General features: G+C 34.0%; 1 protein-coding gene and 1 long non-coding RNA gene across 2 annotated transcripts in view; one reads left to right on the forward strand and one right to left on the reverse strand.

Annotated features, from left to right (window-relative positions):
- Positions 1–26528, reverse strand: part of LOC145286305 (uncharacterized) — a 51697-nt gene that overhangs the window by 22135 nt on the left and 3034 nt on the right. Inside the window, exon 2 of the long non-coding RNA XR_013869138.1 lies at positions 23332–23440. This is a non-coding gene — a long non-coding RNA (uncharacterized LOC145286305). The remainder of the gene's footprint in view (positions 1–23331; positions 23441–26528) is intronic.
- The window catches only part of LOC145286068 (solute carrier family 66 member 2-like), a 216274-nt gene continuing 203519 nt past the window's right edge, over positions 13774–26528 (forward strand). The window contains exon 1 of the mRNA XM_080134945.1: positions 13774–13981. The gene's annotated coding sequence lies outside the window, so the exon portion shown is untranslated. The remainder of the gene's footprint in view (positions 13982–26528) is intronic.

Genomic DNA, 26528 nt, shown 5'->3' on the forward strand with positions numbered 1-26528 from the left:
TACATGCCTGGTCCACGAAGCATGGAAATAAAAAATTTAAAAATTAAATAAAAAACGTTTACATGTGTTTTTGATATAGATGTACATAAGAATACTTTGATAAGTATGTTTTAATTTAAATAGGGATGGTATAATAAAATTGTGGGGTTTGCGTTCACACCTGGCCTCCATAGAATAGAAAGAGGCACAAACTTTGATAAAGACTTTTCATATCTATCTGCGTAAGTATACTTTGATAATTATGTTTCTGTTTGGAGAAATATGGTATAATAAAATTATGGGGTGTTCGTTCGCGCCTGACCTCCATAGAATGGAAATATGTCACAAAGTTTAACAAGGTTTTTTAATATAGATCCACAGAATATTGTGATAAGTGTTTCAGTGTGAACAAGTATGTTATAATAAATTATGGGGTTTATCTATTTTATTTTTACTTTCATCATATTTTGCTTTGGTTTTGATACCCCCAAATTCAACGCAAATTTACAACCCTTTCTTTTTATTATACTTTCATAAATCAGTCCATTTTCTGTAGGCTGTTTTTTCCATTTTCTGTAGGCTGTTTTTGGACCCAGTCAACGACGGGTACTCTTGCTAGTATATATACATATATATATATATATATATATATATATATATATATATATATATATATATATATACTAACAACAAAAACTGCATTTTGGGCAGTATAACAAAAAGAGACAACGGTACAGATACTGCATTAACCTCCCATCCCACTCACCTGTAAAAACGAGAAGGTAATGCCTGAGAAGTGGTATCATGTCAAAAGAACAAATATTATACCATCCTCCAAAGCAAGGCGTAATACTTTGAAGAATCGTCTCTTGACAAAAGAACAGATACTACCCTAATCCTCTCCATCTCCAAAGAAAATGGAAAAGGTAATGCCTGGGGGGCGAGGATAGTATAATTATGAAAGAATATATATTACACTACCCCCCCCCCCCGTATGGATGAATTAATGTAAGGGAGGATATTTTCATGCAAATGGCGCCGTGGATCAAGTACATGGTACTACTAAAATGTAAAAGTTACACTTATCTGGACGTTGAAGGTTTAATCTTGAGTGCGGGCAGCACTCTAAACACAATTGTGAATCATTAGGACTTCTACGAGTCATGGCGAAACAAGAACATGCTACTCTTAAGAGGGTTTGTTTAAAATTCTGTGCAGATTCCAAAGATCAACAAAATGATTTCCGAGTTTGACAAGATATACATGAAGAAGGTCAGAGATTACATCGATCGAAACATTGTGAGACTAACACTCAAGTTGAGGAAAGTAGTCCGAAAAATTCAAACAATACAAAAAAAGAAAACGATTTTAAAAGTTGGAGTTTTTTCATCACAAAAAGCAACTGTGAAATTAAAAAGAAAATAAATGGTAATTGTAATTGAATGCCATGGGGGGGGGGGGCGAAGAAGGAACTGCAAGAAAGCATCAGTCTCCAACTGCCAAACCAATTTTTGTCTTAAGCATGTGATTGGATCTTGAGTCTTGAATTAACAGCTACTGGCAATTTTGCCGAATAAGCGGTTCTTGGGCATGAAGATTTGAGTTACCAGGATATTGAGTGATGTAATTTGTTTCGATCCTTGAACTCAGTCTAATCAAAATTGTTAATGAAAAGAGTGCAAGACGAACAAGAAAAAATAGTAAATATTAAAAAAAACAAAACATTGTAATCTTTTAGAAGACTTTTTGTATGTTTGTATTACAATCATCTATTCTTTGATCTATGAAAAGCGTAAATTTCATCAGGAGGAGCTGTCTCTTTTCCAGCCACTAATTAAAGAGAAGTCTGTATTATTCAGACATATTGCCACTTGGAATGTAAGAGACTACGTTTTAGAATCGTGTCAAACAGAGAATTCTGGGGAGTTGAGCAGCAAAATATCTGTTCACATTACATTTAAACTTTTGCAGGTTAATGCAGTCAAGGAAACAGAAAACAGGGGGAGGGATTCCAAAGTTTTAAGGGACGAAACTGTCAGAGTAGAATACTTTCCAGCTTCTAGTGACCTCAACAGTGAAAAGGTGGGATTTTGCTGTATTTCAGGTTAGTCGGGAGTATATACATTGAGGGGGCACAAGTGCTATGAGTTCATCAGAGCGCATTTCATTAAAGTATCATTGAATCAGCAACAGTGCTTTTATTTGATTATCTACGTATACTCTCTCTCTCTCTCTTTCTCTCTTTCTCTCTCTCTCTCTCTCTCTCTCTCTCTCTCTCTCTCTCTCTCTCTCTCTAACTACTGTTTTTCAACAGTGAATTGAGAGTTATCTTAGTATGTATTATATATATTATGATTATAGTATGCTAGCAGACTACCCGGCATTGCCTGGTTGTAAAATATGCTTAAATATGATATTTTAATTTATGCAGATTTGATATTTATTATTATAAAACAAATTCTCTTTTGATTATTATATTGTACCCAATATATAGTAGTGATTTAAAAAGTTAAAAATAACTTTGATGTCATTAGCTGGAATCTAAAGCAAAATATTCAGCGTTCCAGCCATAGCCATTATTTAGTGCTTTACCTTTTGTCATTACAGTCAGAACTATTCCCAGATGGATAAAAAAGGCTAAAAATTAAGCAACTTCAAGCTAAACATGCATATATACACATGCTGTGAAGTTAGTCAATTTACTTCTACGAAGAGCAACCTTTTTTTTTTCAATTTTGACTTCATAGCAGCTATTTTTACCGTGTTCCCAACATCCAAGTACTCTATATATCAAATTTCAAGCCTGTAAACCAAATATTCGGAGAGGAGTTTGGTAGGGACGTTTCGAATTTTTTTTTTTTTTTTTTTTTTACATGGTAGTCACCACTTATCAAGGCCCGGAAGCCACTCAGGGATAAGGGTTATTGAAAGTACAGTACGTTAGTGTGGAGATTTGGTGAAGTGTTTACTTAAGGGGGCGGTTCATTAGGAATTTGTTAACGTTGGACTTAAAGACATCCAGGTTGTAGTCAGGTGGGAAGCAGGCAGACGGAACAGAGTTCCACAGGCGTGCAGTTCTAAGAAAGAAGCTTTGTTCATGGAATCCACGTTTTGATTTAGGCACAGATAAAGAGTGGGGGAAATTTTTCACAGTTGATTCAGCTAGACGGGTGTTTTTCATGAAAGATTAGCAAGGGGGGACCAGAGATTGGAGTTCAGACGAGCACCTGCCATGGAAATAACGATAAAACAAGGATAGGCTCGCAACGTCTCTTCTGTGAGATAGAGGTTGCAGGGTAGAGAAAAGGGCATCCACCACTAAGCCACAAAGTCTATTTTGTACTCTGTCAAGGCAGGATAGGCTGTTTTTAACAGCTCCTGTCCAGATATGGCAGCAGTATTCCATCCTTGGACGTACTTGGCTTTTATACAGATAGAGAATTGCATCAGCAGTGAGATATCTTCTGGAGCGGTAGCAGGATCCCACCATCTTTCCAGCGACCTTGGCAACAGACTTGATGTACGTGTTCCATTTCAGAGCAGGAGTAAAGGTCAAACCCAGAAGCTTGTCAAAACACGGGGCCTCACCCAAACGAGAGGCATCCATCACAATTGATGCCAGATGGGGATCAGAGCGTTGATGATGTAAGGATAGGAGTTTGGTTTTAGATGCATTAAAGGTAACCAGCCACGTCTTCCCCCACTGAACCATGCGCTTGAGATCAGAGGAGAGAGAATCAGAGAAAACTTTGTAATTTACAGCCTTTGATGTGTTGCTGTAGATGGTCGTGTCATCAGCATAGATGTCAACGAATGATTTAAGTATGTGTTTAGGGAGGTCATTGATGTAGATCAGGAAGAGAGTTGGGCCCAGGATTGACCCTTGAGGGACTCCAGCATTAATACTGCAGATTTTTGTCCATCGACCACTACTCTTATGAGCCTATCGAAGAGAAATGATTTAATGATTGAGAAAACACTTCCAGTTATACCGTAGCTGGAAATCTTGTGAAGTAGACCCTTATGCCATACCTTGTCGAAGGCCTTTGATATGTCAAGAGCAATTGCCCTAGAAAGGAAGCCTTTGTCAAGAGATTCACTAATCCTGTGAGATATAACCGTTAGCACATCTGCGGTAGATCTTGCAGAACGGAAACCATATTGTGTGTCACTAAGAAGGTTATTTCTGCTGAGGTGGTTGACTATTTCTCTATTTAATGTGGATTCCAGCAACTTACTCATAACACACAGGAGACTTATTGGTCTGTACTGAGAGGGAGATGACTTATCACCTGATATCTTAAATACAGGGCAAACTGGTGAGGTTTTCGAGGGAGTCGGAAAGCATTTCTCCTTAAGGCAGCGCTTAAACAGTTTCGTAAGTATGGTAGCAAGTTCTGGTTGAAGCTTTTTAACACTATAATTGGGATGCCGTCAGGGCCAGTTGCTTTACTGGAATCAAGGTTCTTGATTAGCTTGGTGACCTCATGCACGGATATTTGTATGTTACCTAGCGTGTTCTGTGTTATAGGAGGAAATATGGAGAGTTGATGGCCTTCGTCGCATAGGGTAGAATTAGCTGCAAAGTACTAATACATATATATATATATATATATATATATATATATATATATATATATATATGGCTCACTGTTTGTTTGTTTGTTTGTAAACAAACTAGTAGCTCGAGCAATGTAAAGCGATGGGCAAATGTATATTTAAGGGACATTGATGGGACGTTTATGGTCCAGTGGTTAGAATTATGAACATTTATGGTCCAGTGGTTAGAATTGGCAATCATCAACGCGATGGTTGTAGGTTCAATCCATGGCTAGGGAAAGGTGCTAGTCTAGCCACACCAATGAGTTGTGATACAACAAAACAGTATTGTATGTCAATGACTATAATTTTCAGTCTTGGACCTCAGTTTGTTGGCTGTCATGGCTTTTGTTTGACTTTTGAAATAATTATATATATATATATATATATATATATATATATATATATATATATATATATATATATATATATATATATATATTAGTATTGGGTCAATTATTTGAAATCAGGAATCAGAAAAATTGGAATTTTTGTGGAAAATAAGAATTTGTATTGAGATTGGAAATCTTTTTACTTATATTCCGATTCCAAAATCGATTTAAAAGAAACTATTTTTTTTGTTTGTTTGTGCTTAAAACTTAATTTTCTCTTGATATTACTAATGATAAATATTTATTAATTTTAAGCAACTAGTTAAACTAAAATCTATAGATCATGATTCTCACAATTATATTGTTGCGTTTGCGGAAATATATGCACATGGGTTTCTATTGTAATACAAAAATTGAAAAATTACACAAAATCCCTTATTAAATATTTAAAAATTAAATATGGTAATTTTATCAGAATCAGCAATTAAAAATTTTTTCTAAACTTTTAAATTTTATTTGAAAAAATCTGTCCGTAAATTAAAAAATTTTTTTTTAATTAATTTATTTATTTATTTTATTAAATTTGAATCCTGTGAGAGAATAGTAGCAGATGCGCTAGCCCAAATGCAGCAACAATACTCCATGTAAAGGCAAATGGTGGTTTTGTAGAGGTCCAGGATACTTTCAGGCATAAGAAACTTTGTAGCATGGTAGAGAGAGATATTTGTTCCAATTCATGTTCCCTGTGAACGTTAAGCCGAGAAGTTTGAACAAAAAGCTTTCAGATAGTGTATGATTAGTCATGGTTATCAGTGGTTGAGAAACTTTTTTTTATAATTAATAAAGGTAGGCAGCATAGTCTTAGCAGCATTGAATGTTACCATCTATTTATTTCTTTAGATATGTGCTCATTCGTTTTCTCATTGTATCTGTTATAGAGCATGGTGTCATCTGCAAATATACGCATCTCAAAGATAATTTTATCATGGCGGTCATTTATGAATATTAAAGTTCCAAGGATCGATCTCTGAAGCACACTCACATTTATATAATGTTGTTTTGATGTACGACCATCGAGGATAACGTAGATTTTTCTCTCATTTAAGAAAGATTTGATTGTTAAGTATTCATCCAGTAATACTATTAGATTTATTGAGAAGACCATCATGCCATATTCTGTCAAAGGCCTTAGATATATCTAGGGCTAGGGTCCTAGACTCTCCTGCTTTATCCAGTGCATAGTATATACGCTCAGAGATTAACAATAATAGGCTACAGGCTCCTTCAGTTTTGCACAGACTAAGGATATCCACGAAGGGTTGCCTCCGCATTAATTTTTTGTGGCAGGAGGTGCGCAATGTCCAAGCACACCTCTCCTGAGACAACATTGTTAAATACCAGTGGCAAGTGAAGTACAGGACGACTGGAAACAAATGCCGAGATAAACAGAGAGCATATACAACACCTAGAATTCCCAAATGGTCCCCCATCCGATACTAACCAGGCTCAACATTGCTTAACTTCGGTGATCTGATGAGAACTGGTGTGTAAACGCGATTGTGCCGTAATCAGAGATTACAATTAGGATATGTGCAGTAGAAGAGGCTTGCCTAAATGTATACTGTTGATCAAAAAGAAAGTAGGTATCTATGACGTTGTGGATTAGTGCTCAAAGATTTTGGTGAAGAAACAAAAATAATATATTCAATATCAAAACAAAAATAATATATCTCATATTAAAACAAAAAGAATGTATTCAATATTAAAAACAAAAATAATATATTTAATATTAAAACTAAAATAATTAATTCAATATTAAACAAAAATGATATATTTAATATTAAAAACAAAAATAATTAATTCAATATTAAAAACAAAAGTAATATCTGGGTAGTTTTATTTTTGTTTATATCCGTTAGAAGCGCTGAGTGAAATTTGAAGAATAAAACATATATAAATACATTTGAAGCCAAAACTGCAACGCGAAATTTTTTTATAAAATAAATGGGTGTTTATTTTTAAAGAAATATATTTCGTAGTAAGACTCCTTTGCCAATCTTTTTTTTTTTTTTCCTCTTCTTCCTCGGCGTAATGTAGTGGAAAAAAATTTTCGCGTTGCAGTTTTGGCTTCAAATGTATTTATACATGTTTATTCTTCAAATTTCACTCAGCGCTTCTAACGGATATAAACAAAAAAATTACCCAGATTTTCAAAATGCGCGACCACGCGTCACCTATCCGGCTTCATAAAAAACCCGCAGTTAACAACATCACGTGGACTCTTCATCGAACTACCTTCCACTACACTACGTTGAGGAAGAAGAGGAAAAAAAAAGATTGACAAAGGAGTCTTACTCCAAAATATATTTCTTTAAAAATAAACACCCGTTTATTTTATAAAAGAATTTTGCGTTGCAGTTTTAGCTTCAAATGTATTTATACATGTTTTATTCTTTAAAAATAATATATTTAATATTAAAAACAAAAAATTCTATTTAATATAAAAACAAAAATAATTTATTCAATATTAAAAATAAAATAATTCATTCAATATTAAAAACAAAAATAATTTATTCAATATTAAAAACAAAAAAATCTATTCACTATTAAAAACAAAAATAATATATTTAATATTAAAAACAAAAATAATTAATGTTCATAATAATAGTCAGTTTAAAGCTTATTCAAAGTTCATAGATTAATTTTAAAAATTCTGTTAGTTATTTAGGAATGTTTTCGTTGTTCATATAAGACATTTTCAAAAGCTGGATTTTCTCTTAGTAAATTTGAAATTCGCCATTGATTATTACCTGGCGAAATAACAAACTGACTTATCTCCCCTGATTTATGTATTTGTGTCCTTACAAATAGTGAATCGATAACTCTAGGGTTTTCTTCAATATCAATGACAGAGGTGTAGGTGTCTGGCTTTTATATGAACATAAACTATGATCGTCATGTCAGTCAAAACTTTCTTTTTTCATTTAGTCAATAGAATTTCTCCTTCCAAATAAAAACCACAACAAAAAATAGATGTTTATTTATTTTTATTTTTTAAATTACAAGGTGCACTCGTTTTCCAAAATTGAATAGTAGACTGCAAAATGAGAGTTTTTCCGTAACAAATTGGAACAAGTCTCATTAACAGTTCTACGGCTAAGAGCCCCAAGGACTCACCTGTTCTGGAAAGGCATATCGGCCCAACTGAACAGTAATCTTTAAAAAATATAAAAAGAAAACAAAAAAACAAACAAACAAGCAAAAAACAATTGTCTCCTTGAAATGTCCAATTCAAACTATCTGCCCCTCTTGAAAGGCCGGCCTTGACTGCCTCCCCTTTTCATTACCTCAAATCTTTTCACCCCAAACTGATTCTGGCCTTTGTTAATGGTCACCATTCAACCACCCAGAAGTTAACTATTTGTGATATCCACTGGAGATAACAGCTAAAGCCTACGTTCAAAGAGATTTATCTGGAGTCTATCTAGGAAAATTACTTTTCTCAAGTATGTAAGCTTCAGTGTAATTCCAGTTTATTAGGCACTGATTTTGCTTTGGTATCCAATTCCAACCAGAAATATTTTCAATATTTATGACCCTATGCCACTCGAATGCACCACCAAAGCATGTAGTTCAGCACGTGTTTACAATAATGCACATGATTGTTGTGTTGATGATGATGATAGCAATATTTAGCCCAAAGAGAGAGGGAAAAAGTATTATTTTGTTCCAGATAAAAACAAATTATGTAGAAAAAAGAGAAATCTTGAATAATTTGTGTTTTTGGAAAATCACTTTAGATAAACAGGAAGCCACTTGTTGTAAAGAGGTAAAAAGACCACGGTTATAAATAGGATGAAAACAATTCCACAAGTTTGCAGTTCTTGGAAAGAAGTTACTGGAATAGGAAGTTGTATTAGAATTAGGTATAAAAATATTGAATCGATGAAGACCACTAGATCAACAAGTCAAATGAGCTGGAACAAAAGAAGCAAGGAATAGATCAGACAATTTTTTAATATACTAATGTGTTATTCCTTAAAAAGGCCTAAAGTTACTCAAGGATAATAGTTAATGAGATTGTCAGTTGGATAATGAAAAATATTATGAGAGGATTGACATCAATGAGTGAAATGTTCAGAATGTTTCAAGAATTATTCAATAATTTGTTAATATTGGACTTGAAATGACCATGTTATAGTCAGCTTCAAAGCAGCAACAGGGTATTGTGTTCTATGTACAGTAAATTCTTGGATAGAAACTTTGTTCGTGGAAGTTCCATTTAGTTTTAGGTACATGGAAGAAGAAAGGGAGAAATTCTTTATAGTAGCTGTAGAAAACAAGTTTGGGGAAAGGTGGGGGAGACTAAAGATTGAAGTCAGTCACACACTTACCAGGAAAATCACAATATGTTAGAAAAAGACTAGCAACGTCACTTCTGTGGGAGGAACAGTAGGGAAGAGATCAGACCATCCCCTGATTGATTTTGAAGCCGATTTTGTACTTTGTCGAAGCAGGAAAAAGAACTCTGCATGGCACCTCCTCAGATGTGGCACTAGTTTTCTGAATGGCACATCCTCAAATGTAGAAGTTCTCCGGGTAGCACCTCCTCAGATGTGGCAGCAGTACTCCATCTTAGGATGTATGATTCTTTTACAGATAGAGGATTATGCCAGAAGCGAGGTACTTTCTAAAGCAGTAGAAGGATCCATTTTCCAGAAACCTTAGTAAAAGTCTTTATTTCAGATCTGGAGTGAAAGTCAGTCCTAAGAGTTTCTCAAAAAGAGAGCCATTTATTTCAACTGGGCAAATCGAAAATCGCTGGGGTAAAATTAAGTTTGCCTTTTTTAGTTTTTTTTTCAAAGGCTCCAGAAGGTTCTTTAAGAGTAATGCTTAAAAAGTGCAGCAGGCACATATTTCAATGAACTATTTTTTTCAAGATGCAAGTAGACAAGAAGTGTTGCTTAATTAGCCTGTCAATCAATAGAATGGCTTGGTGTATGAATATTATTTGTTAAACTAGCTTTGACGTGTGCACCCATGCAAAATACAATGATATTTCAATGTTGAAAATCATACAAATGTAACTCTTCTAACTGAACAGTCCACATGGAATTTGCAATAATTTTCCAGCATATCCAACAAAAAAAATGGGGTGAAAAAATAAATACATCTATATATATAAAAGCGAAAATGTGTGTATGTATGTATGTTCGTTTTTTGTGTATGTCCACAAAAGAATTTTTTCCAGCGGCTTCTCGAGGCCGTCGCTCATTTTTTAAATTTTTTATATCACGTCGAAATCATAATATCTACAAGTTACAAACGGGAGTCGCGTGTGTATTTAATTTTCCCAACTTTCAAAAGCTAAATATTCAACATTTTTCGATCGGCGTATGTAGATTCGGCTTTTTCGTATAATAAAAGCAAAACTAATACGAAGGTTTTTGCATCGTTCCCAGCGCGATCGCCGGAACGTCCATAAGCAATCAGTTTTGATCAATGCGGTTTTTTCCTTATATCAGACAATTGCTATTCACTTTGAACAATCCCCTTTCAATGGGGAGCTTGTTTCCCCCTCCCATCATCTTGGGGAAGCCCAAACTGCCCTGCAGTAAATGAAAAAATGATCCCACAGTGAAACAAAGTAAACAAACGCCAAAAAACGGCCCCGTTATTGTAACGTTCCCATGATGACCTCATTAAGCGTCCACCTGTCAATCAAACCTCCTTGACTTGACTCACTTTAATCGCTCTTATATTAACATTGTTGCCATAGTGCAGGTGTTCAGGCTCAGTCTATAGGCCCCAAGACTCCGGGTTCGAGCCCACATGCCTCCCCCCATCTTTTTTTAAATCGCTATCATTAAGTTTCCTTTTTGTTCTGATTCCCCCCCCCCCAAATACACACACCTACAAACACTCGGGCAACGCTGGGTACCTCCCGCTAGTCTATAATATAAATCTCACCTGTCTGTTTAAATGTATGTATGTATTTATGTTTGTATGTCTGCCTAAAACTTTCGACAGACGCAACAAATTTTTCACAAGATTGGTATCATTTTGAAGCTTGACGTCCTGGCCAACAAATATCAAAAAAATTGGCCAAAAATATTAATTCCTTCACCTTCAACTGGGCAGTTTTCTACAAGGAGCGATCGATTTTTTGCAACCCATTTTTGAAAGTCATCGTATCGGTTGGATTGACATTGCCTAATTTTAACGTTCTGAACTTCCGGTCATGTCATGGAGTAAGACGTCAGGTTTTCTTTCACTCTCTTTTCCGCCTTTGCGTCCCAGGTTCGAGCCTGCATGCCTACTACCACTTTTTTCTTTTTGCTTAATATACACCTCCAAACACCCGGGCAACGCCGAGCACCCAGGCTAGTAACAAATAAATGTCACCAAAGATAAACTAAGTTATTCTTCTACTTATCTTGATAAGTTTTTTTTATGCTTTAACTTATTTTAAAGTGTTTTTTTACTTAAAAATAAAGATAGTGTAAAACCTGTCGAATTAGAACAAAAAACAAAATAATGGTCGCTTTAGAGCCATAGTTGAGCCTTGATAATTGTTCAGAAATTGAAAAATAAACAAAAACTGACAAAAAAAAAAAAAAAAACACCCAAAAATATATCACCAATCATGCAAAAATGTTTTACCGGTATTTTGTTTAACTATTGATTTTTTATTTCTTAACAATACCATTGTCTACTATTTCTTTTTTGCACTAGAAGGACACTTCATTTAACTGCTTCTAACATGGAGTCAACAAGAGTCGACTCTTTTTATTATGATGGTCTTAAAAATCCACTTGATTTTACGTCATCCATTTTAATCGATTATCTATAAAGGAATCTGATTGGTTATAAACTACAAAAACAAATTTAAATATTTTCAGCTTTGTGTATATACTTTTGAATTCAAGGATATACACCCACTCTAGCCCTGACATCAGGCGACAATATTCTATCCGAAGGAGAGCAAGACGTCACCACCGAGAAACAAGTCCTGTTAAATGAGAAATGACGTCACACACAGTATGCAAAGCAAACAAGATCTGTCGAGTAGTCAGATTGTTGATAATGACTGACAGCTTTTTGAAAAAGGGTGAAAGGAGTTTATTATTATTATTTTTTTTTTTTAATATATTGAAAAAGAGAAAAATAACGAATACGCTTTATATTTAAAGTTAACTTTATTCAATTTTAATTAAAAAAAGAAAAACAAAAATTAATTCAAAATGAAGAGTTGCCTCTCGGTAGTGACGATCAGGCTGTCTGGAGATATCACCATCCTGGCAAAAAAACAAAACAAAACAAAACAAACAAACAAAAAAAACAAAGACAAAAACAAAAAATGTACCAAACATTGATGTTATTATTTTTTTCTTCCCTTTCCCTTTGTAAAACTCAATTATGTTCTGCTCAGATAAAAAAAAGAAACAATTTTCCTCTGCAAAACAATTCAACCAAACGCGATGAAGAAATATTTGAATATATCAAGAACTTAAAACATAAAAACTTTTACCAAAATTACTGCACTCGGCATTAAATAGCATGAATGCTGTAAAATCCAAGTAAATAACATGAATAAAAATTTGAACATGCAAAAAACTTGAAACTTTATTTTTTTACCAAAATGTCTAAATTTAGTATTTATGCCGTAGAGCAAAGCAACCAAATCAATCATTCTGGAAGGAGTGATGTCTGGTTGGAAACAATTTTTCAGAGAATTAGTCAAAATATGCAAAACTTTTTATCAACATTTTTTTTCTTCGTGTTAAATTTTAATTTTAACAATTGAAATATATGGAAAGCGTACTGTGCGTTATCAAATTTATTTAGCGTAGTATAAACACCTCCAACCACTCCATGTTAAGAACGGCTTTCGGAATAACCCCTCCCAACTTCCCCATGTTAAGAACGGATTTCGAGGTTGGAGGGAGGGGTGTTTATTCCGAAAGCTGTTCTTAACATGTGGAGGTTGGAGTGTTTATAATACGCTGGGGTACGTCGTAAAAATTCACCTTATTTTTTTTTAATTCTTTTTTTTACTAATATTTTTCCCCTTTTTATAAAGGCCAAAAGCCACTCGATGATAAGGGTTCATGAGATAGAACGATTGTCAGCTAAAATATGAAGAACACTATGACAGTACTAAAACCGATCAATGGAACTTATGGAGAATATTTATGACAACCTTTGGCACACAAGTCCCCCGAGTTTAGGCCATTTTTTGTATGACAATTTTCCCTGATGCCTGAGTAATAACTGACGTCCTGTATAGTTCTAGGATATCCAATCTCCCAGACCGTTGCCTCCCGTGTTTCCGGGAAGTAAGTTTATTGTTTGCTGCCTAAGGTCAATGTGGCTTACCAAGCAATTTTTAATAGGCCAAAGTGCTCCTTCTTTAGGGGCGTTGGCTTGACTCCCCCTCGTATTCTGACCTGTATTTTAGCCTGCAGAGAAGCAAAGCACCCCGGCAGTAATGTTTAACGGGGAATAAATATTATTGTAATAAATTGTATGAAAGGGAACATGAAATTTGTCGGAATCCTGGAAGTTGTGGGTTGCAACACTGTAAGCGGTGTCTTTTTTTTTTTTTTTTTTTTTTTTTTTTTAGATTTTTATAACCCGACGTAAAACGGGTGCATCAGATAATGAAGGTATTTGATTCACATTTACTATTTTTCTGGGGCAAACGAAAATAAACCGTTGAAACTGGAAAAGGTGTGCCGTGTCTAGAGAAAAAAAAGAAAGAAGAAAAATAGAAAGAAAAGGCAACAAACGAGACCTATTGTAATTGGCGCGGGTGAAAGCACTCAGATATAATCGTGGCGGTCGTCGCGTTTTGTAGAATAAGCAGGAGTAACCAAAACCTACACACACACACACACACACACATACGCACAAAAGAAATGCGAAAGAGAAAGGAGTCAGAGCCGGTCGATAGGAAATTTCATAGAGTCTCTCTCTCTCTCTCTCTCTCTCTCTCTCCCGACTTGCAAATACACTAGACACATCGGCTGCTGATCGAGCCCAAATGGTGCTTCTTCGCCAACAAGAAGGTAAGAGAAAAAAATGGTTAATTTTAATTTTTAATTCATTTATTAAACGTCGACACTGCTCACTGCTAAATGGACAAGCACTTTACAGGACTTCATTACCCCTCACCCCATCTCGGGTACATTGTACGGACGGGTGATTATCGCTAACGCTATAAAGCAGACAGACAAGCAGCTTTTCTCTCTTTGTTTATATATTATTTTTTGATTCCGTTTAATCGTCACTAACCAAAAACCTAACCTTTGAAGACGTGGTATTATTATTATTTTTTTTAAATAAATATATGTATATATATATTGTAAATTAAGAGACAGGTTATTATTTGGATTCTTCAATATCCGATTGAAGCTGCATCGTAATCGTGTTGATGTTGGAAGCTCCAATGACTCCATTAAACCTGGACGCACCGGTGGTGTGTGGTGTGTTCGGACATGTGAATCGAACCCAAATTGGAATCTATTTCGTTCATTCATTTAAAACATGACGTTCATTAATTTAAAAAAAATAATAATCTGCACTATTCAAATAGTGTAACTACTTCTTGTGTGTCAGTGTCTATGCACATTTTTCTCGTATAAACGTAACTTCCATAATTATTACATATTAAAATTGGAAAATTTGTAATCAATATCCTCATTTACCCTCCCCTCATGAGATTTTACTTTTTTTTTTTTAAGTGATTACGTGTAAAGCACTCTAAAAAAAAAAAAAAAAAAAAAACTCGGCGGAAAGAAAAAAAGAAAGAAAGAATATCTATTTAGAGTTTAGAGTGAGGGATCAGTTTCGCATAACAATGCATGCACTCCCATTTTCAAGCCAATCTAACTTTTTTTCTTTTTTTTTTTTAGAGCGGTTACTAAATTATTTGGTAAATTTTTACGACGTGCCCTAGCGTATTATAAATACCCCCAACCTCCCCATGTTAAGAACGGCTTTCTGAATAATCACCCCTCAAAGCCGTTTTTAACATGGGAAGCTTGGGGGAGGGGGGTATTCCGAAAGCCGTTCTGTCTGAACATGGGGAGTTTGGGGGGGGTATACTACGCTGTGGCAAGGTCGTAAAGCCATACGTAATCGCCTAAAAAAGCCCCCCCCCACACACAAAAAGAAACAATTCATCTCGCATAGCAATTTTTCTTTGGAGTTACCTGTTCTTAAACGGCAGTGTTAATCTACAATAATGCCATAAAATAATATTTTTTAATTATTTTATTATTAATCGAATATTTAAATAAAATATCGTAAAATAAAACGATTAAAATCTGTTTTAAAAAATAAGTTAATCATGAAATTAAATCCACCAGAATGCATTTTTTTTTGTAATAAAGGCGGACATTTTAATCTTGTGTTAATATTTTGTTTAAAAGTAAATGAAATCATTTTGTGATCACTCGAAACTTGAAAAGAATTTGGAAACATTTCAATCAACACATCATTTAAACTATCTTTAAATTCTTAGCAAATGCTTGTTGATATTTAATAATTTCATAAATAAAAATAACATCACTGTAGTTTCATAAAAATTTGATTTTATTCATAATTCCTAGACTAAACGATAATATAAAAATTACATTTAATTAAAAAAATAATTTTGTAAAGAACACAGTAAAAATACTCCCGGGCAATGCTGGGTAAGATGACGGTAGTATTTTCATATGCACACACACACACACACACACACACACACACACGGCTTTTCAGGTTTTATTTTCCTTCATTCGAAGTTTTCAGAAATCAAGCGGCCCTTTACGTGGGGTTACCACTTAAACTCTATAAGATACGTAGATATTCGAATGTTCCATTAACGTTCTTAGAACGTTAATGGAACATTTCTCCTCATATATTTAACAAAACTTACTTTTAATATGTAAATTAAATTAAAAATGAGTAAGTGTAAAAAATTTCATGAAAATCTGACCATTAGTTGATTTTTGCTAGATTTTTTAAACATGGGTATGCTTACGGCTTCAAAATGATCACTACATAGGAATGTTGTTTTAAAGTGTCGATAATGTAAACACGATTTTAGTCTCGCAATTTTCATTATTTTCGTAAATATTAGTAGTTTATTCAAAGCTTCTTCTTTTAAATAGTACAAAAGTTAGGATGATAATATTAAATTACAGTTACATTATGTTACATATGGGGGGGGGGATTTAAATCTGTGGTGCGCATTGGCGTACCTAAAGTTCTTTACTTCTCAAACACTGAGTTAGTAAAGAAATTGAGAACATAATTTCCCTCTCCCCAATTGATCAGTTAAATATGTTAGAGTATATCTCCTTTGTGGTCACTTGGTCGTACTAGATTCCAAGACAAGAATTAATCTAGTCTGGTGGAGTATCCAGCTTAGTGTTTTTACTATAGGCAACATCATTAGAGAAAAAAAGGTGCACGAATCCTTGTATAACCCCCCCCCCCCCAATATAGAGTAGACATACTAAGGGAATTTTATTTGTGCTTCGAATACTTCATGTTATTTTGAATATTTAGTCAAGGTTTACTTCTGGGGGAAATGTATTCTCATGTCGGTTGAACTGACAGACCCCTGTATAGAAATACAGTGTCTAGTAGGCATTCAAGTTCTCCCCTAAAATTATTATTAAGTAGCATTTCTTTAATTAATAAGTTCGAAACAAAGAAAATTATTCATTTAGAATTTAGTGGGGGATCAGTTTCACGTAAATTTATGGAGTAGGGGATGCCCTTTTCTCTTCTTTGCAACCTCTTTCTCACAGAAGAGACGTTGCGAGCCTGTCTCTGTTTTATTGTTATTTTCATGGCAAGTGCTTGTCTGAGCTCCAATCTATGCCACCCCCCTCGCCGAACATTCACAAGAAACACTTGTTTGGCTGTAAACACTATCAATTCTTTCTTAGAACTGCACACCTGTGGAACTCTCTTCCGCTTGCCTGCTTTCCAGCTGACTACAATATGGCCGTCTTCAAGTCCAATGTAAACAAGTTCTCTATGAACCGTTCCCCTTAAGTAATCCAATTTACCAAATTTACACTTCTAACAATTACTATGATATTGTCCTTTTGATCAATGTACATTCTTTAACCGTTATCCTCAATTGGCCTCTTGGCCTTGATAAGTGATGATTCCTTTGTAAAAAAACAAAACAAAACAAAAAAACGGTCCATATTTCCCACACAAATTGAAACATTAATTATCTGTGCATTTATTGAATTAAAATGAAAAACTTAAAGTTTTATAAAATAATTAGAATTTCAAAACAAATTACAACAATCATTATTTGTAGTTTTCTAAAATAAATTAAAAGTTGTCATTATATGAAAATGGATGACTTCAAAAACAAAATCTTTTTTTAAATTTTTTTTTTTACAAAACTAAACTTTCATAATAAATAAAAATAATTACTAAAATATATAATCTTTCTTAGAACGTGTGACATTTTTTTTGTTTTTTGAAAACAATTTTTTTTTACAAAATTTTAATTTTCATATGATCTTCTTGAATTGTCTCCCCTTGTTCCAAGTGGAAGTTTTCAAAAATTAAATAAAAAAACAATATACGGAAAAACTAAAATGCACAAATGTTTTTTTTTTTTTTTTTAATGAAAACATTATTGATTTGTAAAAGTATTTTTTTTACTTACAAACTTACAAGATTACGTCCAAGGGCAGGTGAGTTTACTCGTGTATCTATGACAGAAGTTTACTTGTTACCTCGAAATATGTGTTCTTGTTTATTTTTACCCAATTTGAATTTTTAAATTTAAAAAAAAGGTGCTTCTATAGTTGGAAACCCGATTCAATTAGTATTGACATTAAAAAGTATTTTCATTTATTTTTTTTTCACCCCCGGAATTAAAATTAATTAATTACTCTCTCATTCGTGTCCAGGATTGGTTTAATAATTTTTTTTTCAAATCGGTCAATGAGTTAACATTTTTTTTATTATTGATTTATGATGAAATTTTTTCCCATTACGTTGGAACATTTTTTTTTTTCTGTAGCGGTTTTGTTTCGGTTATTTGGGTTTTTGTGTCGCCTATTACGATGATGTTACATTATTTGGCGCTTCGACATTATTAGGATGAGATTTTGTAGTTGATAAATGAAGTTTTCAGATAAAAAAAAATGGTTTCAACAATTTTTCTTTGTCAATTCTAATAAATTACAATGGTAGCTTCCAAATTATCCAGTCGAAATTACCTGAATATTACTGAATTATTAAAAAAACAACTTTAATCATGTTAGCAGGTGAAAAATTGCAGCCATCTTAAAATCGAAATGGAAAATTAGCTCCATTTTGAACTTTCCTGTGTTTTACGATCATTTTCTTCAAATTCTATTTATTTTCTTTAATAAATAATTTTCTACCTTGTCGATTTTTGTAATTTTTTGATATCATCATCTTTAAAATATGAGGAATACGTAGATACCATTGTTTTTGTGTGAAATTCAGTATTACGATTTATGAAATCTTGTCCCAATAGTGTAGAAGCGCCCATTATTTTATTAAAAAAACATGCTTAAACTGAAGTCGAACGCACATCCGAAGGAGGAAAATTTTCCTGTAATATCATGATACAGAACTTCCATCAGATGAGGCTGATGCAAGTAAGAACATGATGCAATGTGAAAAGTATAAAAAAGGGGGAGGGCATATATTTTGTATTAATAAAAGGTAAATCTGCACAACTCGTTCCATTAAATGCCTTACTTTAGTTTATGTCTATCCGTTACACCTCTACATTGCATTGCCTTCTTTAAATTACCTTTATATACACATTAAACAATGCTTTAAACAAACTACATTAACCCTAAATAAAAATTAGCCAATCAAGAGGCGTTTCTTTTCCCCAAAACGGTCTTCACTCTGTTCAGTTAGAATGAAAAATAAATTTAGAAATAAAAAAACATGGCTGCCACAAGCATTGCATGAAGACTCTTGATAATCGCTCAAAAATTGAAAATATTGGTAGAAACACATTGAATAAATGTCACTAATCATGTGAAATGTAATTTTCGACTTATGAACGATTATTAAGGGTCGTTGTGTGATGCTTATGGTTGCCATTTTTTAAGTTATTTTTGCTGAACAGAGTGGACACAGTGTTTTTGAACAACAAAAAAAGGTAGTCTTACTTGCATCAGTGTGATATTTCGAGAAAACTACCTTCTTCAGATATGTGTTTGACTTTAGTTCAAACGTGCATGTGATAGTGGTTGTTGTGTCTCACGTCCATATGAACGTTTGAACTAATGTTAAACACTTATCTGAAGAAGGCAATTTTCCAGAAATATAAGACACAAAACTTTCATAAGACCACCCTGTCACAAGTAAGAACACAATGCAATATCAAAATATGAGAAAAAAAATGCATATATTTTGTATTAATAAAAGGTGAATTTTCATAGCTTGCTACATCGTTATGTCTTAATTCGCTTCTGTTTGTGTTGATCCCTTAAATTGCTGCATTGTATTGCCTTCTATAAATTTCCTTTATATACACATTAGACAATGCTTCAAGCAAACTACATCAAACTTTGAAAAAAAAAAAAGATTGAAATGTGCTTTTTTTTATCTTTAAAGTTTTCAATTAAAAAATATTAGAAAACTAAATGTTATGAAATATAAAAAAATTCTGATTGAAATCATTAAAAAATATATTTCATAACATTATTTGATTTTCTAATATTTTTAAATTAACCTTCCAGAATGTTTTCAAAGGTGTGACCAAACTCCTATTTCAAATTCACGCCAAACCATGTGCATGCACATCAACTTCAGACTTATAACAACTGTCAACAACACCATTAAGTGAAAGTGTTTCTGTGGAACGAACTGGGTTTGAACTTGGCACACCCAGGTTGTGAGCCCACATTGTTAACCACTGAGCCACCGTCACCTCCCTGGTGCTACTGTTGTTGTTAACTACTACTTCTACTACTACTACTACTACTACTGGGTTCCCCACCCATTCCTTACAAATATAAAACAATCAGACAAGATTTTGTGTCTTTCTTGCCTTTTTGTACAGTACAGATTCTCAAGTTCCCCTTCTGTTCATTTACAGATTCCCGAGTTCGACAAGATACTCCTGGAGAATGTCAAGTTACATCGGATAAAATAGCATAAGAATAACACTCAAGATGAAAACAGTAGTCCAAATAATATTAATATTTTTGACAAAAAAAATACAATATATTTTGAATTATTTTCCTCAAAGTCTTCTGCCCGGGCAACGCCTGGTAAATACAGCTTGTTTAGAATAGTTTGGATTCTAACATCTTTGATCGAATACCTAAACATGCTTATTTTAAAAAGGGAGAATTGAATTCGCCATTCATCAACAAAACAATTATTTTAGAATTTAGAGAGCGAGATCAATTTCACATATAAAATTTTAGATAAAATGATCCCTCTTTTCTGAGCAATTCTAACTCTTACACTTTTTTTTTTTTCATTTTTAAAGGGGGTCACAACTTATCAAAGCCAGAAATCCACATGAGGATAAAGGTTAATGAGTGTACAGTGATTAGCAGGACAACAGCATAGTAGGCGTTAGTGGCGGAAATTGGGTAGAATTTGATTATTTAAGGAAACGTTTCAAGAAGAATTTGTTTACATTGGACATGAAGATGATGTTATTGTAGTCAGCTAGAAAGCAGGCCAGCAGAAAAGTTCCATAGGCGGCCAGTTCTAGGAAAGAGGCTTTATTCATGGAATTTCATGGTTGCAATGTGAGATGAAACTAATTGCAAGCTTTTGGCAGCCGTTTTTACTTGTTTTTGTTTGTATTATTTGAAAGAAATGTTATTAAATAGGCAATTAATTACAAGTATTTTCCCTTGATGACCTTTCTTTCCTCTTCAGTTACGTTTTTGTTTAATCAACATATTTTTTTGTTTACTGTAAAAACAATTCATCTGTTGATGTTAATTAATTTTTTTACGTGAGGACTATATTGGTTTTTAACAGTGGAAAAATCTACAGTATCTTTTATTCATTAAATTGTTAGGTGAAAGTACAGAATAGTTAAAGAAAAGCCTTCACCCCTTCCTATATTAAAAACGGATTTCTGAATAATACTCTTATTTCAGCACTGTCTGTATTTTGCATAAGTACGAAAAATAGTTTTAATAACATTTTTTTTTTTTTTTAAGATAAAAGTAAATTAATGGGGTATTTTTTTAGTATAGTTAACAGTAAAAAAAAAACAAAAAACAAATATATAAGAAATAAATGTTACCAAAGGCAAGATTAGTTATTTTACCTACGGGATATTTTTTTTTTTATTTTGTGTATTTTAACTTATTTAAAAGCATTTTTTTTTTTTTTACTTGAATAAATTAATTTTGGATTATCTTCCCTTCCCGCTAGTTTAACTCTTCTTAAAATTAAAACAAAAAATACTTCTGGCTAGTTACAGTACACTTGTGCCCAAACATCTATGTAAATGTAATGTAAATCAAAAGAAAAAGGTAGTTTGCTTGAAGCATTGCTGGTAAATAAGTATGCGGGTATTTATGAATGCTGATAGCAATGCAGAAAAATTGGAATGGTGAAAGAAATGTGCAAAAACAAAAGTAGTATTTGGGTTATAAATCTTCATAAAATCGATTTACTTTTCAAAAGATCTTCCAAATATCAAATCAGTAAATATGAAACTTACTGCAAAATATTAATCAAAATATCTGGGATGGTAAAATCTTGTACAATAGAACCCCGGTATACGATGGCCTTAGGATACTTTTTGTTTCAGGTTATGATGTGGAGTATGATGTTTTTCCGGACCCTGGTTACGGTATTTGCCCCACCTTACAGTGTTATTTATGTTATTTAATTATATACATGTGTATTTTATACTGTACTGTATTTTGTTACTAATTTTTAATGCCGGATTCCGGGGTTCTACTGTATAATTCTGTGAGAGAACGAATGCAAAGGTGGAACTGTCAAGCAGAATGAAAGATTTAAGATGGCTGCCCGTCTGTCTATTTACTGATTTTATATGGAACAGATCTTTTACTGGTTTTGATTGTTTAGTTTTATTCACACTTTCTTTCACCATTCCGGTTTTTCTGCATTGCTATCAGCATTCATAAATATTAGTGATGGGATGATTCCAATATTTTTCCAGATGCCATTTAAAATTTTTTTTTTTTTTTTTTAACTAAGGAATCACCACTTATCAAGACCCGAAAGCCATTGGAGGATATGGGTTAATGAATGTAAGGTGGTAGTGTAGTAATTGTTAATGGAGTAGATTGGGTAGAATTTGTGTTATTTAAGGGGACAGCTCAACAATAATTTGTTTACATTGGACTTGAAGGCTATCATATTGTTGTCAGCCAGGACAGCAGGCCAGTTATAGGAAAGAAGCTTTGTTCATGGAATTTGCGTTTATATTTTGGCACAGATAGAAAATGGGGAAAATTGTTGATAGTGGTTGTAGCTAGTCGAGTGTTTTTTGTAAAAGTTTGGCAAGGAAGGATCATAGATTGGTACTCAAATGAACACTTGCCATGAAAATAACTGTAGAGCAGAGACAGGCTCGCAACGTGTCTTCTGTAGGAAAGAAGTTGCAGGGAAAAGAAAAGGGCATCACCTACTAGGTTTCGAAGCTGATTAGATTGAGCCAAGCACCTACTAGGTTTCGAAGTTGATTAGGGTGGGCCAAGCACCTACTAGGTTTCGAAGTTGATTAGGGTGGGCCAAGCACCTACTAGGTTTCGAAGTTGATTAGGTTGGGTCAAGCACCTACTAGGTTTCGAAGTTGATTAGGTTGGGTCAAGCACCTACTAGGTTTCGAAGCTGATTAGAGTGGGCCAGCTGTGGCAACAGTACTCCATTAAAAAACTTTTTTCTTTATTCCCCAAACAAGGCTCAGTGCCACGTTGATGTAAAGGGCTGCTATTGGGGACATAAGTTGCAGGGATACTATATAAGGAATGGAGCAGCAAGATGTCTGTTCACGTTACACTTGAATTTCTACATGTCAGTATATTTTGGAAAACAGGAACCCGGAAGGGAGTTCCACAGTCTAGCAGTTCTGGTGAAGAAACTATTAGAGTAGAAGACTTTCTTACATCTAGGGATCCCTACTGTGTAAGAATGGGATTTTGCTGCTGGTTGGGTTTATCGGGGGTATTTACGTCAAGGGGGTAAAAGGGCTTGTATTCATCAGAGCATCCACCATTAAAATATTTGTAGAACAAACGGAGGGATGCAACATTTCGTCGATGAGACAGAGGTTGAAGCTTGGATCACAGTTCAGGATCTGTCAGGTTGGTGACTCTCTTTTGAACCCTGTCCATTTTAGGATGTACTTGGTTCTTATACAGATAGAGGATCGCATTGACAAGAACATACTTACTAGAGCAGTAGAATGAGCTAACCAATTTTTCAAAAATCTTGGCAACGGATTTGATGTATGTGTTCCATTTCAGATCAGGAGTGTAGGTCAGTCCCAGAAGCTTGTAAATCTGCATAAATTAAAATATCATTTAAGTATATTTTATGACTGGGTCACGCCGGGTGGCCACTATTATATATATATTGGGAACAATACACAAAGTGTCTTAAATAAGTTACCAGACATTTTTTTTATAGGCATTTGAAATTGTTGTAGACTCTTGAAAATCCAGTATGTTATTGCTATACATCTTATGAGATTACTCACAAATTTTTATGATTTCAGATTCAAATGAACAGCTACAACCGGAATTGGGATACACCCTACTAAAGCCTGATTGTCACAGCTGGTGAATTTCGAAAATACAATCTTGACGTGCTCTAGAAGAATGATATGCAATAAAATTCTGTTTTAAACTTGGGAAAAATGCTACAGAAACATATGGAATGCTTCAGACTGCTTTTAGACTATCTTGCATGAATCAAGCATCAGTTTATGAGTGACATAAGAGATTCAAGGAAGGCAGGGATGATGAGAGGTGTTGAAGGAGTAAGGAAGTCAGAACACTAGAGTTGATTGGCCAAATAATTTCATGGATAAGAACTGTCGTGTGTCTATAGAGATAAGTGCACAGTTTGATGTCAGTGTGGAAACTGTTCACACAATTATTCGTGAAGAATTGAAGATTCAGAAGATTCACACAAAGTTTGTCTCAAGGGTTCTCAAGCGATCAGAAAGAAAGACTTCATGACAGCAGGGAGAGGGTCAAGCTGATCAATTCAGATCCCACAGTTCTTTAAGCTCTGGTGACCTGTGATGAAAGCTGGATCTATTGCTATGATCCAGAGACAAGAGACAGAGTTCCCAGTCTGTCTACATGCACTGGGTTCCCACTGTAGACAGACAGTCAACAAGGAATATTATGTTGAGGTTTTAAAGGAGTTCAGGAAGAGATTCTGTTGGGAGAAGCCAACACTTTTCAAATCGGGTCAATGGCATTTTCACTTGGACAATGCACCAGCTCACAACTCCATCCTTGTCACAGACTCTTTGACCAAGATGGGCATCGACAGTTTCTCACCCTCCCTATAGTCCTTGTGACTTTTGGTTATTCTCTAAATTCAAGGAAAACTTTAGAGGCTGTCATTATGAGACAATTGAGGAGATGAAAAAGGCTGTGAAGAGGGTCATTGACACGCTCACACAAGAGGACTTTTATGGATCCTTCCAGAAGTTGTTGGACCGATATAACAAGTTCATTGGAGCCGGAGGAGATTATTTTGAAGGAAACTAGAGTTTCATGTGTGTACTATTAATAAAAGTGCCCAGACAAAAAAGCCATGAAATTTATTTAAGACACCTCATATATATTTATATGTATATATAGTCATCCATTCTTCAGTGTGGTTAGACTAGTAACTACCTCAAACCGGGTTTGAAACTCCACTGCCTAGTCAATGATTAGTGCTTTGAACGGTTATGCTATTTAGATGGATATGCGAAATTACAATGACTAAACATTGTTCAAACGCCTAAATATTTGTCTACACAAGGAGCATTGTTTTATATGCAAGCGATAGTTTATTACTTTGCTCTCTGATATGCTCAACCCAAGATAGGGATATATATATAAGAATCCTGAAGGGAATATGAGCACAGATTAATGAATCCTGTGATATCGAGTCCTACAAAATATTTTTAGGAGGTAATATTATATAAGACGATCCCAGCCAAAAAGAGAATAGCTCAATATACTTAATAGAGCAAATGGAATTTATAGTTTTTTTTAAATTTAAATTCCATTCAAAAAAATTTTATTTTTCAAAATGGGAATCTATCGTTTGGACAAAGAATACAATTCAGATTTTCGATGTAGGCTCATCTCCTCAGAGGAAAAGTCATTAGCAAATATTAGATCTAATTCAAAATTTTGCTATTCAGCACATACAAAGAAAATATATTAAAACTAACTTTTTTTTATATTAAAATGAACTTTTTTTTTTTAAATCAAAAATAAAACCAGGAAAAATTAAAACGAAAATGTAAATCGCTATCTTTTAATTAGTTTTTTTGCTATCGCTGTAAATTATCCCCCACTTCAAATGAGTCTATGTTTTTAAGGCAATTTTATATTTTAATGGCAATTGTTTGAGACAACCAATGGAGCTACTTGAGGTAAAAAGCTAAAAATAAATAAATAAAAAGCAAATAAAATATGTTCAGAAACTAACTGGCGATAGATGTTAGATGGATATATTTTGGCCTAGAAAACAGCAGTTCTTCCTCCTTTGTCAGAGACAGCTGGGATGATGAGGCTTAAAGAACAAAATAAGGGAAGCGAGAATGACGAGGATGCTGGAAGTCAATCCAACGTCCACTTTCAACTCTCATAATTGCATGTGAACATGTGAAAAAATAAAATAAATCAGTACAGACCAATCAATCTCTTGTGTGTCATGAGTAAGTTGCTGGAATCTATGATAGAGAAGTGGTCAACCACCTCAACAAAAAATAACCTAGTCAGTGACATGTAATATGGTTTCCGTTCTGCTAGATCAACAGTTGATGTGCTAATTGTAATATTACACAGGATTAGTGGATCTCTCAATGAGGGCTTCGTTTTAAGAGCAATAGCTTTTGACATATCAAAGGCTTTTGATAAGGCATGGCGCAAAGATCTACGGAATAGCTGGAGATGTCCTTATAATTATTAAATCCTTTCTCTCCAATGGGCTTATAAGAGTTGTTCATGGGTTAAAGCTCAAAGTACCAGGGTTCTGTTCTATCCTGGGCTCAACTCTCTTCCTGATCTTCATCAGTGATCTTCCAAATCACATTCTTAGATCATTCATTGACATTTATGCAAAGTACACCGCAATCTATGGCAACACTTCAAAGGCCAGCAATGATCAAGATCTTTTTGATTCTCTCTTCTGATTTTGAGTACATGGTGCAATGGGGAAAAAGGTGGCTGCAGCTAAAACCAAGCTTCTCTCTTTTCATCATAATCGCTCTGAATCCCCCCCCATCAAGCCCCAATTGAAATGAATACCTCTAATCTTGAGGAAGCACCATATCTTGACAAGTTTCTGAGACTGATCTTCACTCCTGATCTGAAATGGAACTCATGCTTCAAATCTGTTGCCAAGATCATTGGA

The sequence above is a fragment of the Euprymna scolopes genome, chromosome 1, assembly GCF_053919585.1.
Source record: "Euprymna scolopes isolate OS-2025 chromosome 1, ASM5391958v1, whole genome shotgun sequence".
NCBI classification, from domain to species: Eukaryota; Metazoa; Mollusca; class Cephalopoda; order Sepiida; family Sepiolidae; genus Euprymna; species Euprymna scolopes.